Source organism: Macrosteles quadrilineatus, unplaced genomic scaffold, assembly GCF_028750875.1.
Source record: "Macrosteles quadrilineatus isolate MER2022 unplaced genomic scaffold, UCM_ALF_1.0 Scaffold_12__1_contigs__length_5162894, whole genome shotgun sequence".
Lineage (NCBI taxonomy): Eukaryota > Metazoa > Arthropoda > Insecta > Hemiptera > Cicadellidae > Macrosteles > Macrosteles quadrilineatus.
Window position 1 is genome coordinate 984,762 of NW_026542605.1, and position 16,714 is coordinate 1,001,475.

The 16,714-nt window shown below is 35.0% G+C and overlaps 1 protein-coding gene across 1 annotated transcript in view; it reads right to left on the reverse strand.

The window, feature by feature from the left end:
• Nucleotides 1-16,714, reverse strand: part of LOC129004912 (Krueppel-like factor 6) — a 496,340-nt gene that overhangs the window by 371,338 nt on the left and 108,288 nt on the right. The gene's annotated exons all lie outside the window — the stretch shown is intronic.

Sequence of the window (16,714 nt, forward strand, 5' to 3'; positions counted from 1 at the left end):
TCTTGACCTCTGGGCTTTATGTCATGTGGTCGGTGCACAATCCTACATTACGTATTGTGGCTTTAAAGTGGCAAAGATAGTATAGACTTTAAAAAATATATATTTTCTTAGGAAAATCTTCATACTTACATTACAAGTAAAAGATGTGGTGCACATAATGCTATTTCAGACGAAACATGTTCAATGCTACGAATATAGCCTTCATAATTTCCACCACATCACTAAGACCCGTGATTGATATTGTGTCGATTGCATCTTGCGAGCAATATTGTCCTTGTATGAGATCTTCTGACAAAGCTTCATATGAAAACAATCTTGATTCTACACTACCACATCACTAAGACATGATTGATATTGTGTCATATTGTTCTATGATACATTTACTGAAGATTACTCTTACAAACAATCAGTGGTATATAAATAAACATTCCAATAAATGTGTTTAAAGTAACTGATTAGATACTCTGAGAAGAATTACCAAAAAGAAATCAATTTAAAAAGTTAAGACACGCAGGAATGAAAAGGAAGCCCGTTTCTCAATCTAAAGTGTATTGAATAAAATCCGTCCCTAGAGCAAGCCGGTTGGGGTTTCTGTCATTCGCAGCTGTTTTTATTCTTCCTGATCTAAAGTTTTCATTTACCAACAACCTTGGTGCTTTATACTGTTGAATAAAACCACTTATCCGAACTTTCAAAGTTTCATCGCCTTCTTTTAATAACGGTGCTGAATTTATTGAAGCCGTTCAAGTGAAACTAAGAGACTGCAACAACAAAGTTCATGAATCAGTTTATCTCTGGTACATTGTATGTTTACACTATGTAAAGTTACTGAATGTTTTCTTGGATTAGCTTTTGAACGAAAATTGCAACACTGTTTTCTGTCCTACGAGTTTTTTTTTCTTTTAAGCTAGTGTATTAAATTTTATGTGATGAGCTAACGTAAGGCACTAGGTACATAAAGTAATTGATATTTCTTCAGACTTGTCTAAAATGAATTTATACAGAATTTTAAATCGACAAATTCTATCAATTTTTAGGGAGCAAGAAAATTAATTTACTTTTTCCACGAATCGATTACTTTACAGACTACACAGAATCAATTGTCTCAGAAAAGTTCGCTTATTATTTTCGCAACTGCAGTGCAACCGCGACCATAGTTTTAAGCGTGCAACTTTCTAATGGCATCACAGAACGAATGCCCTATCAACTGGCCATTTTCCAGTCCATACGAAGCCTTCTTGGTAATAGTAATGGCGCGTGTGTACGAAGCCGTTACGCCATTGGCCATTCGTCAACGGGATGTGAATGCGCGTGTGAGAATGGGACAAACCAACGACAGTTGGACACAGCCATATACAGTGGAAGCTATCTACGGCCTACATCTAGCTGTTGCTCAATGGCCGAGACTGATGTTGCATGGTGAAGAAATAAGAAAGATCAACAATCTACGTACATTAAATTTGGTGAAAATGAAAATCACTAACACTGTGAAAAACCCTTCATTTTTGCACATCTAAAAAAAACATGGAGAACCTTGAAATATTCAGAGATATTATTAAATATTAGGTTACCAGTTATAATGAAATAAAAATTAGCGTTTTTTACTATCACTTGACGTTTATTATAGTCTCATCGCATTCTCAATCTAAACCTAAAACACTAATACAGTAACATCTTAGTACATCTATAGTAAATGGTAGAGAGGGAACGAGCTGGTCTAGTGGTTATAGCGCGGGTCTTCGGTCCCTGTCGTCCCGGGTTCAAATCCCGCCAATTTACCATTGGATTTTATCTAAGTGATAATGCCTTAACCGTAGGTCTAGCCTGAAGTTTTGTGAAAACCCCCAAGTTCGTGCACTGTCTTAGGAAACAAATAGTCAGACTACTGTACATTTAGAGTGCACGAATCGGCTTATGATAGAAAAATATTAACACTGATATTACACTACTATTTAAGCACTGCTTATAAATATATTGTCTTGATATATATTAAGTAATACCGTGGGGATTGATCAACTGGGCCTCACTAGTTGCAACTTGCTAAGACTCCGAGGTTGATTTCCCAGTTGGCTATTGTAGAATCCGCAGCCACCCTCGCTGCCTAGCACTGAGAGCGTCAAACTCACCCCCCCCCCCTCTCACAATCATCTGAGTAATAAATAACCAGTCCAAGATAGGTAAAACACCAAACGACAAGATAAGAAGTTACCGGTAATAAAAATAATCATATCCTAACGAATAACGAAGTACAAATTTTAAAACAAGTTCGGATTCTGAATAGCATGGATCTACTAAGTTGGCCCTCGAAAAGGAGTATTTAAATTTTGAAAGTTTAATAGTTATTAAATATACCTGATAGTGTAAGTGAGCTAGTAAATTGTTTTCACAACTTGAAATGTATCGTCTATATTTGTGACAAGACTATCTTCATAGAAAACCGATCAAATTAAAAATCATTAGGTAAAGAGTAAATGGACATGAAGCACGTGAGGAGACGGGCTGAGAGTAGAATTAAACTGAACTCTGTTCAACATGTGACTGGTAGTAATCATAATAATTTATACCTACTATCTATCGCCTCGTGACTCGGTTCACAAATATGGTATATATTACGGGAACAAAACTGGAGGTATTTTGACCCAAATACGAATGACGTAGAATGTAGTGGAATGCCTTGTGTAGCTTCGTTACCGATTAAGACCAGCTGTTTCTTAAACTAGAATCCCAATGATGAAATGGGCCCAGTTTCTATCCATGAAAGCCAACTTATCTCTAGATTAACCAGTCGACCCTTTGATCACTTATTGAACTGTAAACCTTAGCTATTATAAACCCTCACAGAGTATAGCAGAATCTTGGTTTAACACCAGTTTTCAATCTGAACCATAATAACAACACACAAGATTAGCCTACCTTCAACCTCCTTCGCCGGAATGAACCAAGAACCATGTCGCTGATCCACAGAACCATTTCATCTCGAACTGTAACGGTGTTAGCTCCGCATGGACCTCACGTTTGGTCCATCTGGAAGCAGAGCCTCTCGCAAGAACCGACCTCGCCTTATCCGGACACATGCCGGACTTCTTTGTCTTTATTCCCGCCATCCCGTGCGTTCCCATCAGTATTCATCCAGTGCATCCCCTCCGGTACGAGGAAGACGATCCGCCGGAGAGGTCAACGATTGAGGAGGAAGTCTGAAGGGAGGAATTCGTCTCGCGAAGTATGTTTCGGCTGTTAAAGGATTAGGATTAAGGTTATCCATTTGCCAATTTGCCTTACAAAATCGAACATAATGTGAGCTCTCTCCCTAAAAAATTATGATTACGAGTAATTAAGATTATTACACACGGTAAAGCAACATTTAAATAACTTAACATCAACCCAATGTATTGTGGAGATATGTAAAACTTAGAGAGCGCATGACTCCTTCTTCAACAGGTTGAATTTTGGTACAACGATAAAAACAATTGTTGGATACTCACTTCAACGACACAAAATTTAAATCAGCGGGAAACAATGTTGGTTCATGTAAAAAACTAAGGTTAAATATCAACGTTGATTTGTAATTAATACAGTTTTGTCAAGTTTAAAATTTTCAAAATTTTCCCCTTATATCTGCCCATTAACAACCATTACTAAAATGTCTACAGAATTTAAATAATTTAGTACATTTCCCATTCAATTTAATAAAGAAAAGGAATACTAAAAGAATTCACTAATAATGGTATAGAAATAACAAAAACAAGAAACCAATAAAAGTGCTTAACGTAATATATTTTGTGAAGTTCAATAGCCTATAGAAACTAAGGTAATTTATCTTATAATTTGAATAATCACATGATTCTCATACATAAACCCAGAATATTAAGACATTTACATAAACAAATTGATTCATAAAATAAAAACAAAAAGATTCGTTATAGCTTTTGAAACACGATGTTAAAATGCTATAGTGGTAGTTGAGTCGGACCTTTGAATCGAGTAAACGATCAAAGGCAGAATCACAGACGTTTATTTGATTGGGCTTGTAAAACGATATTTGGACCCAGCGGAAGTAAAACAATAATTAATTTTTTATCAGGCGGCAAATTGAATAGAATGAAGAGGTTTCTATAGCAACGCGATCGACGGCTATTGAGTCAGTCCGGTGAGAAAGTGAAGTCAACTTGTTGGTAGCCTTTAACAAGAAGTAAAGGTATAGCTATTTATAGTGAGGGAATAAATATGATTTGTTTTATGAGCGCATTTCCATCGAATGACTAACTAATGTAAGTCTTAATCGAAATGGAATTTTAAGTTTCAGAAATCTTTAACGAGAACATCATATGATTAATAAGCGAAAAATAGTGAGTACTTCCTGAAACTATTTCCATCGTCCATGGGTAAGAGGAAAGATTTTGTTCCAAGTAAGCCTGAGTCGGAGCACATGAAAAGAGCCCGAAATGTTAATCCCCAAAAAGGTTCACTAATCTTAAGCATGGAAAGAGCCCGGGTCTCCATAGGTACCTGAGGAGGAGGACGCTGACTATAAATTGTGTGTATGTATAGTAGTGTTTTAGTAAATAGTGTTGTGTTTGGTTGGGTTAGGTTAGGTTAGGTTAAGTTAGGTTAGGTTAGGTTAGGTTAGGTAAACAGACTATATCTTAATGTAAATATCTTTGAATAATATTTTTTATTAATGTATCTTTTAACAGTGTATCTTTTAATATTGTAAATAATTTCATGTATTTCAACTGTGTTATTGGTTCTTCTCCTTTGAAGACACGTTGTGAAAGTTCTAGGAAGAGACCGGGCTCTTTTCGCACCGTCCTGGGTGGGACCTTGGAGGTCCGGGCGCTTTTCAAGCGTCTGCCTGAGTTTTTGGGCTCTTTTCATGTGCGCCCGCATGAGTGTACTCTTTTGTAAATTTTTCAAATTATCAGCTGAGGCAATTTAAATGCGTTTTTTGTCCAGTATGTGTAGATCAGTATGTATTCCTTCTTGTCATTAATGAAATAATTTTAATAAAAAAAACACAAAAAAATAAATCATATTCTTACTTAAGTGTTGTCATAAAAATTTTCCTTTTCGAGGGAGCTGGAAAAATTATGGTTCAATTTAATTAAATAAAATGTCAAAACTATTCAAATCTTTAAATTTTACTTTAACCACTTTGGATTTATGTTCCGAATTTTTGCAAGAACGTTATTGGAGAGAACGCAACTAATAAAACAAAACAATGATTTAAAATTTGAAACAGCAATTCAAGTAGAATGTATGAGAAGTACAGGGATGATGTTTGGGTGTATGCGTGTGTGTGTGTGTGAGAGAGAGAGAGAGAGTATGTGTATGTGTAGGAAAATCGATTATAAGAGTGCGTCGCGCTCCTAACTGCGAGTTCATCTAAAAAACTCGTTTTTAAACTCTGAACGAGTGAACTTAAACTCAATTAAATAAGCAAAATCTTAAATCTGAAAATGAGTTACGAAAGTGTTAGGTTATAATGTGCTATGTACTTTTCAAAAAATAAATAAAGTACGTGTGGGAAAAAAATATTTCTCTACATATTAGTAGATAATATTTGATAACTATATATAGTACTGGTAGGTATAGTGTTTTACCCCATAACATCTTTGAAAGAACATCCAATACAGTAGGATTTTAGTACTAAATGTAAGATTAGAAAAATAATCCCTGCGGGAAATTCTATAATGTTTACGTCACACTGAGGAATTTCGATGTCAAAACCCACATTACCTGAAAAGATACGTTTAAAACATAAAATAAAGACAAAAATTTCTCATTAATTTTACTATTTGTATTTATCTGCCACAAACTAAATGCAACCGACAAATTTTCTAAAACCAACCTAAAGCAGGCTTGACCATTACAACTCTTCATTGTACTTAACCTTATTGTTACCATGATAAGAACACGGTTGTCAAAAGCCCCTGTAAAGACAAAGTAATTAACTCATACATTCGTTCAACTAATTACCAACTAATTACCTTAATGCAATTAGTTGGCTCACACAGAAGTCTAATGGATGATACGCACGCTTCCCGGACGTGAGGCTGAACCTCGCCGTGGCTTCGCGAGAAATACTAAACATGTGGACTTTATATTTCGTTAAATCCATATTTTCTTGTAAATAGGCCAATTTTATAAACAAATAATGTGGTAGTTCTAACATTTCTTAAATTGAGTGATACATTGGTGAGCACAGAAAAAAATTATTGGGTTATCAAATAATTAAATTATTTATGCAAAACATACCAAATTTCTTCATGATGGTTTTAGGTTATTCAACTATATTTTTATTTTTGTTGCCAAAATAGCAGAATTTATATATGAATATGTAGGCTCATGTCATAAAGCAAAAAATAATCCTAAAGCTTTAAAACATTTATCATTAGCCTACATTTAAAGTATGTATAGAAAACCGTGGTTGGAAAGTGATTTAACATTTATTTACATTCCGGTCGATTACAAGGAAAAGCTGGTCTAAACGTAAAAGCACAGGGCGTCGGTCTCTAAGGTCCAGGGTTTAAATCCCGCAAATCACCAATGGATTTATCCATGTGTGCCACAACACTCTAGCTCTAGCCTCTAAGATGCAAAACTCTTGCAAGATCCTAGCGTCCTAAGATATAAGAATTGGAAACAAAACAATATAATTTTTAAACCTGTTGCTTCATTTACAAAATTAACAAACCATATAACGCAAGTTCCCCCATAACAAAACACCATCAACCCCAAAAGCTCACTTGAGTGAAGTTAGAGGTAATCACATTCTAGTTGATGTTCCGTGTGTATATGCTTCCGGTAGATTGAGCCTTAAACTGTTTTCAATAAAACAAGAGGGAAACATTCGGTCATGTTTTGGACTGTCTTCTCGTTCTTTTCAGAAAACGTTTGATAACTGAGATCAACACACATTGAGCTACACATTTATTTATTTATTTATTTGTTAACGGTTGCACCAATTTTACATGTATAATACATCTCACATGAGACACACACATGTATAATACATGTCGTCTTACATGCAGAAGAAGCAGAAAAAAAATCACAGGTCAGTACAAAAGTTCACTGTTGTAGGATGTTATACACATTTTTTAACATGTAAAACAGTAATTTGAAATCAAACAAAACATTTTACGATGAAGTTTCCGATACATGGAATTTATATATTGAGGAAGTTTCTATTACTGAATAATCTTAAAAGTGGTGGTTTTGAACTTAGTTGCTTTAGTAATTCAAACGAGCCAGTTTGTTCACCAATAGTAGATAAGACATTAATGTTTATCTCCACAAATAAGTAGATTTTTGAGCTTCGTTATACAAATAATTATTACTTATTGTTATGGGAAACTTCATATAAATATATTCAATCATCCAACATAAATCCAATAAAGAAACAAGAAACACACAATATTACTTAATAGGCCTAAACATTAAACACTCATAAAAAAAATAAAATTAATTTATTTTGTTATTTTGTTATTGATAAAATGATTCTGCGGTTAGACTATATTAAGACTTAGACTAACTACGCAAAACTGTTAACACAACAGTTATTGTTTTAGAGTTTTAATGATACTAAACAATAGTCTGTTTGACTAAACTTCACACTTAAACACACTTGTACGCAAACAAAAAGGAACAATCTACATTTTTTTACTCTTAGAACTATTTTATGGGAAATAAATTGGTTCATGTCCAATACCTTATAATGAAATATAAAACAATCATCATTAACTAAAATCTTAACTACGCTCAAAACAACTTTGCATACAAAATCTCACCTTAAAACTCAAGAAATTCAAAGATTTACTCGAGTTAAACAAATGGTAATATTTTCCCCACTCAAGACGGAGCCATAAAACGAATTGTCTACGTTTTATCCACCGCCTCTTGATTCAAAAGTAAATTTATCGACAGCAGTCCGCCGTCACAATAATCCCATCGTAGTGAGCCATAAAATTATAATAAAGCAGCCATTGCAGCGCTGGCTCGAGATGTAAGTACAAACAAGCAGATGTCGATATCGGGACTGGAATTAGTGATCGCTTCTCAGAGTTGGAGTCTAATTTGGAATCAATTCGAATAGTTTTAAGTTGGTAAAACTTGTAGGTAGAGTTATAATGGAAAAAATATTTTGATATCGGGATTGGAATTACTTTGTAATGATAACTTGTTTCTTCAATAATAATTAGTTACAAGCAGTAGCGCTCGATAGGACTCTTATTTGAAACAGGATTGAAAACCCTCTAACCACAAAAACCTTTCAAAACTGTTTTTATTACAAAATCAACAAAAAGGTATCGAGGCATTGATGATCAGTCTTGAGTCTAATTTTAAAAACGATTTAAATATCCAACCAGAAGCACATTTTATATAGTTTTGAAGCATATAACGATATTGAAACTGGATACGACAATCTGTTCTCGGAAAACTTGTATCAAGGAAAATAGTCATCAAAACAAAATTAAACTACTTAACGAATCATTTAGGAAAGCCGTATTGTTAGTTTAAAGGAATGAAAATGAAGTGCTTATAAAATCGAATTTCGCAGAATACGTTGTAATCCGCGATTGAAACTTAGCTTAATTGGCGTTTATGTTACATTAAGTCTATTAATGTATTCGTTTTTGACGGCAATATTTTCATATCTATGTAAAATTTAAAATCTTTTTTAAAATTTTTATTACTTTGTGGTATAAGAAATTTCATTGCAATCCAATATAAAAGAGTATTTTTCATCGTAAAGCCCCGAGGAATTCAAACATTAAAAGGATCTGATGCCAGAACCCACTTGTGAATTAATTTTATATTTGCATTTATGTTTGAGTTTGAGCAATTACTTAGTATATTGTTTGTTATTTTGAAAGTTTTGCAATAAACGTATTTAAGATTCAATTAAAATCATAATGCAGTGCAGAAAAAAAAACTAAGCTTTTTAACTCAATCTAACAACCAGTTCACTTTTTGATTGTCAAAAAAACTATGGTAGTAAATACTCTCTTTAACTCAAAGCCACATTAAATAACAAGAACAATAGAATGGCTCCCTCGAAAAACGTTCCATGCGTCTCCAATTATTGTATACTTTCTACATTACTTTGGGCTGAATTTAATGCAGCTAAAAGTTATTAAAACTAGTAAAACCAAGGGGAAACAATACAGAAACGGGACTACCGCAAAAAACGATAACACACTGAGGTATTGGTGGGGGTGGGGGGGGGACGCTCGAAGGGGATGTAAAAGGAAACAAAACTGAATCATTTATTATTGTAGGGAGAGTGAGCGGGTATCAATTGTCCACATATTTGATCGCACACTCGTTACTGATGCATTGCTTGACGTATCCACTGCCCAGCACAAATTTGAGCAAACATTTTCGACTGAATACTCGAATCGTCGACTCATCGGATACCAATCACCTACTGTAGAACGTCATAGTAGGCGTCTGTAGTTGGCCATTTTCATTAAACAAAATGAAGCATGAACCACAGACTACCGAAAGCTAACATAACCTTCCGTGAGAATTTTAATCCACCGACTTTTTTCGATCCACCGGCTCATTGACTACCGAATACCGCAGCAGGAACGACTCTCTTGCATTTTTATTATCGACTACCGATTACCGAATGCAAGGAGATTCCCATGGAATATTTATTCATTTGCTTCCAAACTAATCCACTACTGAGTAAGTAGTAAATCTCAAACGCCCATTTCTTGCATTTTTACTCATCAAACACCAATTACAGAATTCAAACAGAAAGTCCCATTCGCGTTTTCATTCGCCAACCATTCGATGTATCGGCTACCGAGTACCGAATGCAAGTATTCGTCCCCTCGCATATTCTTTCATACTAACCAAAACATTAACTACTCAGTACGGACTGCAGGCAGAATGTTCCATTCGCATTTTTATTCACCGACTACCCCAAACGACTTTAACAACGATTTATTGCCATACATTCGAATGCATTTGCAAATAAATGACACCTGCGTCCCCACTTTGCAAGCATTAAACATAATATCATTCTTTCCACGTTTGGTTCACTGCTGTTATGCGATAATGCATATTTGATATAGTGAGTTTCGGCGAGAGGGTATAGTGAGTTATGAAGCGGATGTGTATAGTATGTATGCTTATAAAATAATGGGGAAATATGACTTTCCATATATTAGCACTATATACTTCAATGTGCGGTTGAATATAATCGAGTCTACATGGGTTCTTAAAAATATGAATGTTTAAAAACAAAAGGCAATTATTAAATCGTATAATAAACAAAAATTACAAGAGTTAACTGATGCTAATCCTTAAAATACGATATAATGATTTGGTTTTCAACAATATGGAATGTATTAGAGCTGAACATGCATTAGTTCAGATCTGGCAACCCTCTAGTTACATATTAGGGGAGAAATTGAAATGAACCAGGTTAAAGAGAGAACTTGATAGGTTTAGCGGGAACTGTGCAAGATTGAGCAAAAGTCTGCACATAAAAGTAGTGATCAGATCCTACTGGCTCGATGCCATCCAATTTTCTTACCTGCCAACCCCCAGACTTAATTTTCCAAAACTGCTACACACACTTCAGCCTATAACCTACTTCCCCCAAGCAAATTCTTCTCAAGAATCCAATTCAGTTTGTAGCCAAGAAAGTGATTTCCACCACAAATCGCCTGTTGACTCTCGTTCTTTCGCCGGAAATGTTTCTGTCGACCCTTACAAGTTGACGCCTTATATGAAAATATTGGACAACCTTAGAGTTGTTCAATACAAGGTTTCTGGACGGTATTGATCATAAATGTATTCATTGAATTGTTTGGTGGACCTTTTTAATCGCTTTCTTATTGAAACGTAGCGGTATTATTCCTTCGCTACGATATAGTTGAAGAACAATACAGTCCATACAATACCTTTATAGGAAATAAAAGTATTGATAAACGTAGATTTTGTCGGATTTTGTTTTGGTTTGAAAATTGTATAATCGTTACTTAGTTTCCATCGCGTTCTACGCTTCAATATCTTAACTTACGACTGTACCAAAGTACTTTTGCATAAAAATAAGCTACATAATAGTGTTTAACAAAATGTAATGTCCTTCATTCTTAGTTGTCAACAGAATCTGGGAAATCATCACACATTGCTGTAAAATGTTAACGAAATAAAGACAAAGCCCCTGCAACTTTTCAATGAACAATCTGAAACATTTCAACGTACATTTCGTACCTGGAAGTCCACTACTAAGGAAGCAACAAACGAGCCAGTTTAATGACACCGTAAGTGTGTTGACCTGTATTTTTTATGTACGTCAGTTGGCAACTTGAGCCATCTGTTGGTACACCTGCTTCCACCCTTTGCCGCCACCGCGCAAGCTTCACTTCCGGCTGAAGATCCGCGATATCGTCAAAACCCCATTTTGAGATAACCTAAATAATAACTATTTAATTTACGGGAGTGTTTGGACTCTCGGTTGGCATGCGTTGTTGTGAGACTGTATATAGAGTTGGATCAATTAATGTAGGATCATATAGTATAACAGAAACAGAGAACATTATGCTGTTTAGAGCTGTAAGTTCATGATATTCTAAATATTTTTGCAAAGAAACCGCTTAAATCCAACGCAGAAAAATGACATTGGCTCGGTAAGTACTGAAATCATAATTCTCAAATGTCCCCTAATTAAAGTGAATTCAAGTGAATTATTAATTAAGGAAGTGAGTTGCCTATTTTGAGCCCTAGAACCATCGATCCTACAAACAATCAAATACATAATCAAAAAAGGTAGCGACAAGTTATAATAACATGATATTGTAAAGTAGTTTGAAATTTTCTAAATTATTCTTGTAAGTTTCTTACGTTGATCTTTCAAAATCGTAGAGCCAAATAAAAAGTTTTAGCAAATGGGTATCGAATCAATCCTAGCCACAGTTCGTCTTTAAAACCAAGCATTAGCAACAACCTTAACTGTTTAACCAGAATAAATACTCTAGTTAAGTACGCATTTCGCCACCTAATCTCAAGAACTACCTGTAAACAGTCGGTATCAGTGGTGACGTCAGCGGTAGATACCGCTGCAACGAAGTATTGTTGTCGACATAATGACCTAGTGGCCCGAGGGACTACATTCCTATCACTATTGCTAAGGTCAACTGGTGCACACACCGCACCGCACAGTCAACAGTTTCGTGGAAGGAATTCACACACTTCCTTCGTTACTTCCAGCCTCACAACTCGGGACGCGGGCGAAAAATAGATAATCTTCATAATTCATACTACAATACAAAAATCTAATATGTAATATTCCGAGTATGATATGTGTGTAAACACATAAATAATTTTGCTTCTTTGACATGGTTGGCTAAAAAATACTTTAGTGTTTTAAGCGAGTTTTAAGACGTTGCAAAATTCACGATTATAGATTACTGCAATCTGAAAACACTGAATAGGGTATATGTTGAGAGGTTTGAACTATATGGTACTTGTATATTATTACAGTAAATGGTTCTTATAGCGTTTCATTGTGTCAAGGAAAATGTTAAAATGCACTACACATTAAACAATTGCTATTAGGGAGTGTCCAGGATTCATTCATTCCTATTTAACTAGTGTTGGTTATATAATTTTGCGAATTCTTACCATTCTAATTAAATTTTATTTCTAAATATCAACGGATGATCGTTGTGTGTACAATATTCTATGCGATGTATAGAACATTTACATAAAACTAAAATAATTCTACAGCAGAGATAATTTTATCTTACTATTTTGGTTTCTACAGAAACCGACCAATATGTAGTCTACTAACTTTCAGTATAACCCCGGTCCAGAACTTTAAATGCCCGAAGGATACTGTATAGCACCGATTTAAACTTGGGAATAAAATATAAACCTATCTACGCATCTATAGCTATTTGCCAGCGGATTAGGTAACCGTAACGGTTTGCTAGTGCAAAAACGAGAAATGAATGTATAGTATTTATTTATCACACATAAAATTAGTTAACTTGAAAGAATGCAGATAAATTCACTTTACCGCATAATGGAATCACTCCAAGAAACCAAACTAATTTAATAATTAAACACTTAAACACAACTTTGAAAATGAGTTTTAACAGTTTACACTGTTGCAACACAATTTACGAATCAACAATTAGATAAAAACAGTTTTAACCGACGCAAAACAAACCCAATAAAAACACCGGAGCGGTTACTCGCCTACATTACCGATAACGTCGCGCAGTACAAGAAAATGGCCGAAGTTGGAAACTTAAGGGAGAAGATATGCGCAAAATTGGGGACAGCTGGAGCTCCCCGGTCGTGAATTATTTATTCCCGTGTTGAAGATTTGCCGATCGATTTATCCGGCATCCTCCCCGTCTAGCAAACACGGCGTTGTTGACACAACATTAAAATACCAGGAGTCGCCGCCGACGCGGGAAAAGCTCTGTATGAATTCTGCAACTCGAAATTGTATAGCTTTGAAATACATTAGAAGGAATCAATTAGGACTTTCTTAGTTGAAGGTGTGAAGGGTATTTCGAGGATTTTGAAGTTGAGTCGGGTATAAGAAATGTACAATGTATATACTTACTGATGTACAATTGGTTGCAGGTGTACATTTATTGTACTGTATAATAAACCGGTGTATATTAAACAATAGTTAATACTTCAAACCTAGAGGTGTAGGTTCCAGCCTTACCAAATCACCAATGGGCTACACAAATCATCCTGGGATTCGGTAAATCGGAGCCCTTCTTATGAGCTGTAGGTTCTACCAAGTAAATACCCACGCCACAGCAAACCTACAGTTAATACAACTACCTTACAATATTCTATGCTCAAATACTAAAAATGTTTCCCTTACTAATAAAAAGAGTATTGTCTTTACTGAGTACGTATTTACATTTTGAAAAATCCTACAGAAAGACGTTTTATGTAAAATATAATGCAATTCAGGATGAGTTAAACCACAGAAAACATAGGTACTACTATAACCCAGAATGCCAACCGCGTGGTAAAAAGCAAGCGTTTGAGAGAGCTTTGCCTGTCAATCGTAGGCAGCGCCACCAGCGTTGCCATGCACTCAGCATAGCAACGCTGGTGGCGCTGCCTACGATTGACAGGCAAAGCTCTCTCAAAACGCTTAATGCTTTTTACCACGCGGTTGGCATTCTGGGTTATAGTATTATGTTTTCTGTGGTTAAACGTCTTAAGTATGGAGAAGGAAACCGGTGTATAGTCATAGATAATTTTCTATTGTATAACTCTCAGATTCCTTTAAGGTTGAATCATTGTCGTTGGACAAATTGAGGAAAATAAACAGAACAAATAAACCGTCAACACATGGGAATCTTCTTTCAATCGAGGCCCACACATTGGTTGAATACCCTTATACTATCAGGGACTGTAATTTATACCCAGCGTCCCCTACTTCCCGATTTAAGTTGTAAGCTTATAACCTCCCCCCCTTAAACTCCAGTCTTTCTGCACATTCCAAAACCACGAAGCCTCAAAAGTTGCAGAGAACCCGCACTTCCAACCTTACAAGCAAACAGCAAAAACGGTGGAGACGATGGAAAAATTACTAGAAAAAGAAGTCAAACAAGGATATCACGTCTCACTTGGGAGTACGCTACCCTAGTCTCGTGTTACGGACAGGAAGTGGTCAAGTCTGTAGTTTTGGCGGGAAAGTCTAGACCTGCTCGTCGCTGCATTACACTTTCTCATGCGATGCAGCCGCCAGCCGCTACATGAGAAATATGTTTCGTGATATAAAATAGTGGCAAAGAAAAATATTGCCATTGCAGAGGATATTGAGGTAGAATATTTGCTCTATCTTGTGTTTAGATGGATTTTAATAATTTTAGTACTGTATTTATATTCATAAATTAATACCATTATACATAATACATTAAACATTCACATTGAAGACATAATTTCAAAATTTCAAAGCCAGATTGTATGGATGTAGTATAAAATAATTGCAAATAGGTTGCTTTTAAAATAAGGTGAAAAATAAACTTCATTCAATAGAGAAACGTTGAAATAACGTAAAATTTACGTTGCAATTTATAACTATGGGTTTTTGCAAGCGGACATACATGTAGCTAATACTAAATTAAAGAAATGCTAACGTTACAGAATGGGCCAGGGTGTAAAATAATGATAATAAACAATAAGTGACAACAACGAAAGCACATTCCGAACCCGGACTTCATCAACTGGTTTAACTACATCACATGACAGTTCGAAGTTGAAGGTTAGGTTAGGTTAGGTTAGGTCATAAGTATTGCTGTCTTCACTGTAATGCAATATAATTGTATTGTTAAGTATTTATAATATAATTATATTGGTACTATTTACAACATTACTATTAAGTTTACATTTACATTTCTTTAAATACTATAAGCAGACAAATGCATCTTAACCATATAAAATAATCTTACCATCTAATAAATCCACGGAGATCTACTAATCACAATCATTAATCAAGTGGTTAGGTGGGAGGGAGACCAGGAATTGGTGTTCTTAGATAACAAATATAATCCATAATTGTATATATTTGCATACTTCGCACAGACAAAATACAGTCAAAACAGTCAATAAGTGGAGCAGGCATACAAGGTAGGTACTCTAGATTCTAGACAAATTAAATTATTTAAAACTTTTTCTTCAGACGACATGAAATCTCTACCTTAGACTTGGTTAAACCTCAAAATTCATTTGACATACTTCAGCAAGCTTGGCGCTACGAGTTTAAAAGGACGAGCTTGTAAAATTAGGTAACGTTTTTACATAAGGAGAGATATTATGCAAATGTCAGGAGAGTGAACTCCGGTTAATCTTAAAACATCCTTTGGCCCAACAACCTTACTGGGGGATGCAAATTTATGTGGGTCAGTTTTTTATGCACTTAGCTCTGGCACTCCTTCATCGGAACAAACTACGCAGGGCGAATCTTTATTTTGGACCTTCGCATAAGCACCCTTTGAATGTGTAAAATGTTTTTATACGATTGCCTTAGCCCTTTCAATGTTGTTTTGACTACATAATTCCAACGCTTTTGCTATAAATATGTGATTGCATGCATTTTAACTATTTATCTTAAAATGGACAGTATACAATTTGCACATTTCCACGAATCAAGATTAATGTTTACAATTTGCATGATCGGAATCTTACTCATTTAAAACTTTTGAAGATTAACTATGGGACCACCCTCTTGTGTTTTTACACTCGTTAAACGTTTGCTAGTTAGTTTGTACAATATTATTTTGTGTTTGTATATTTTCACGTGGAAATTCGTCATCATCTATTACTTTTACAAACAAATATTAAGGAAGATTTGCATGGTTGTATGTTTATTTTAAATATTGTACTTACAAGAGCTCCGAAGAAAAAATGCATACCTGTAACAAATAAAAAGAATGTTAATTCACAAGTTAACTTTAAACTAGATTTACGAAGATATACCTTCAGCATAATATTAGAGCAAAATATATTACTACTCGTAGATATTGACAAAAAATACGGAATTGCAACAATGGTGCAATAAATCTTGTAATCGATCGTGTTATCGATATATCGAAACAATTTACCCGGTTTGGATGTCTTATGATCTTGCTTGTATACGGGAGCGTGTCTCCTAGCGACCGAGACTGGGATTATTTGTAATTATGAGGGGCAACTGGCAAACACCATTACAGTTAAC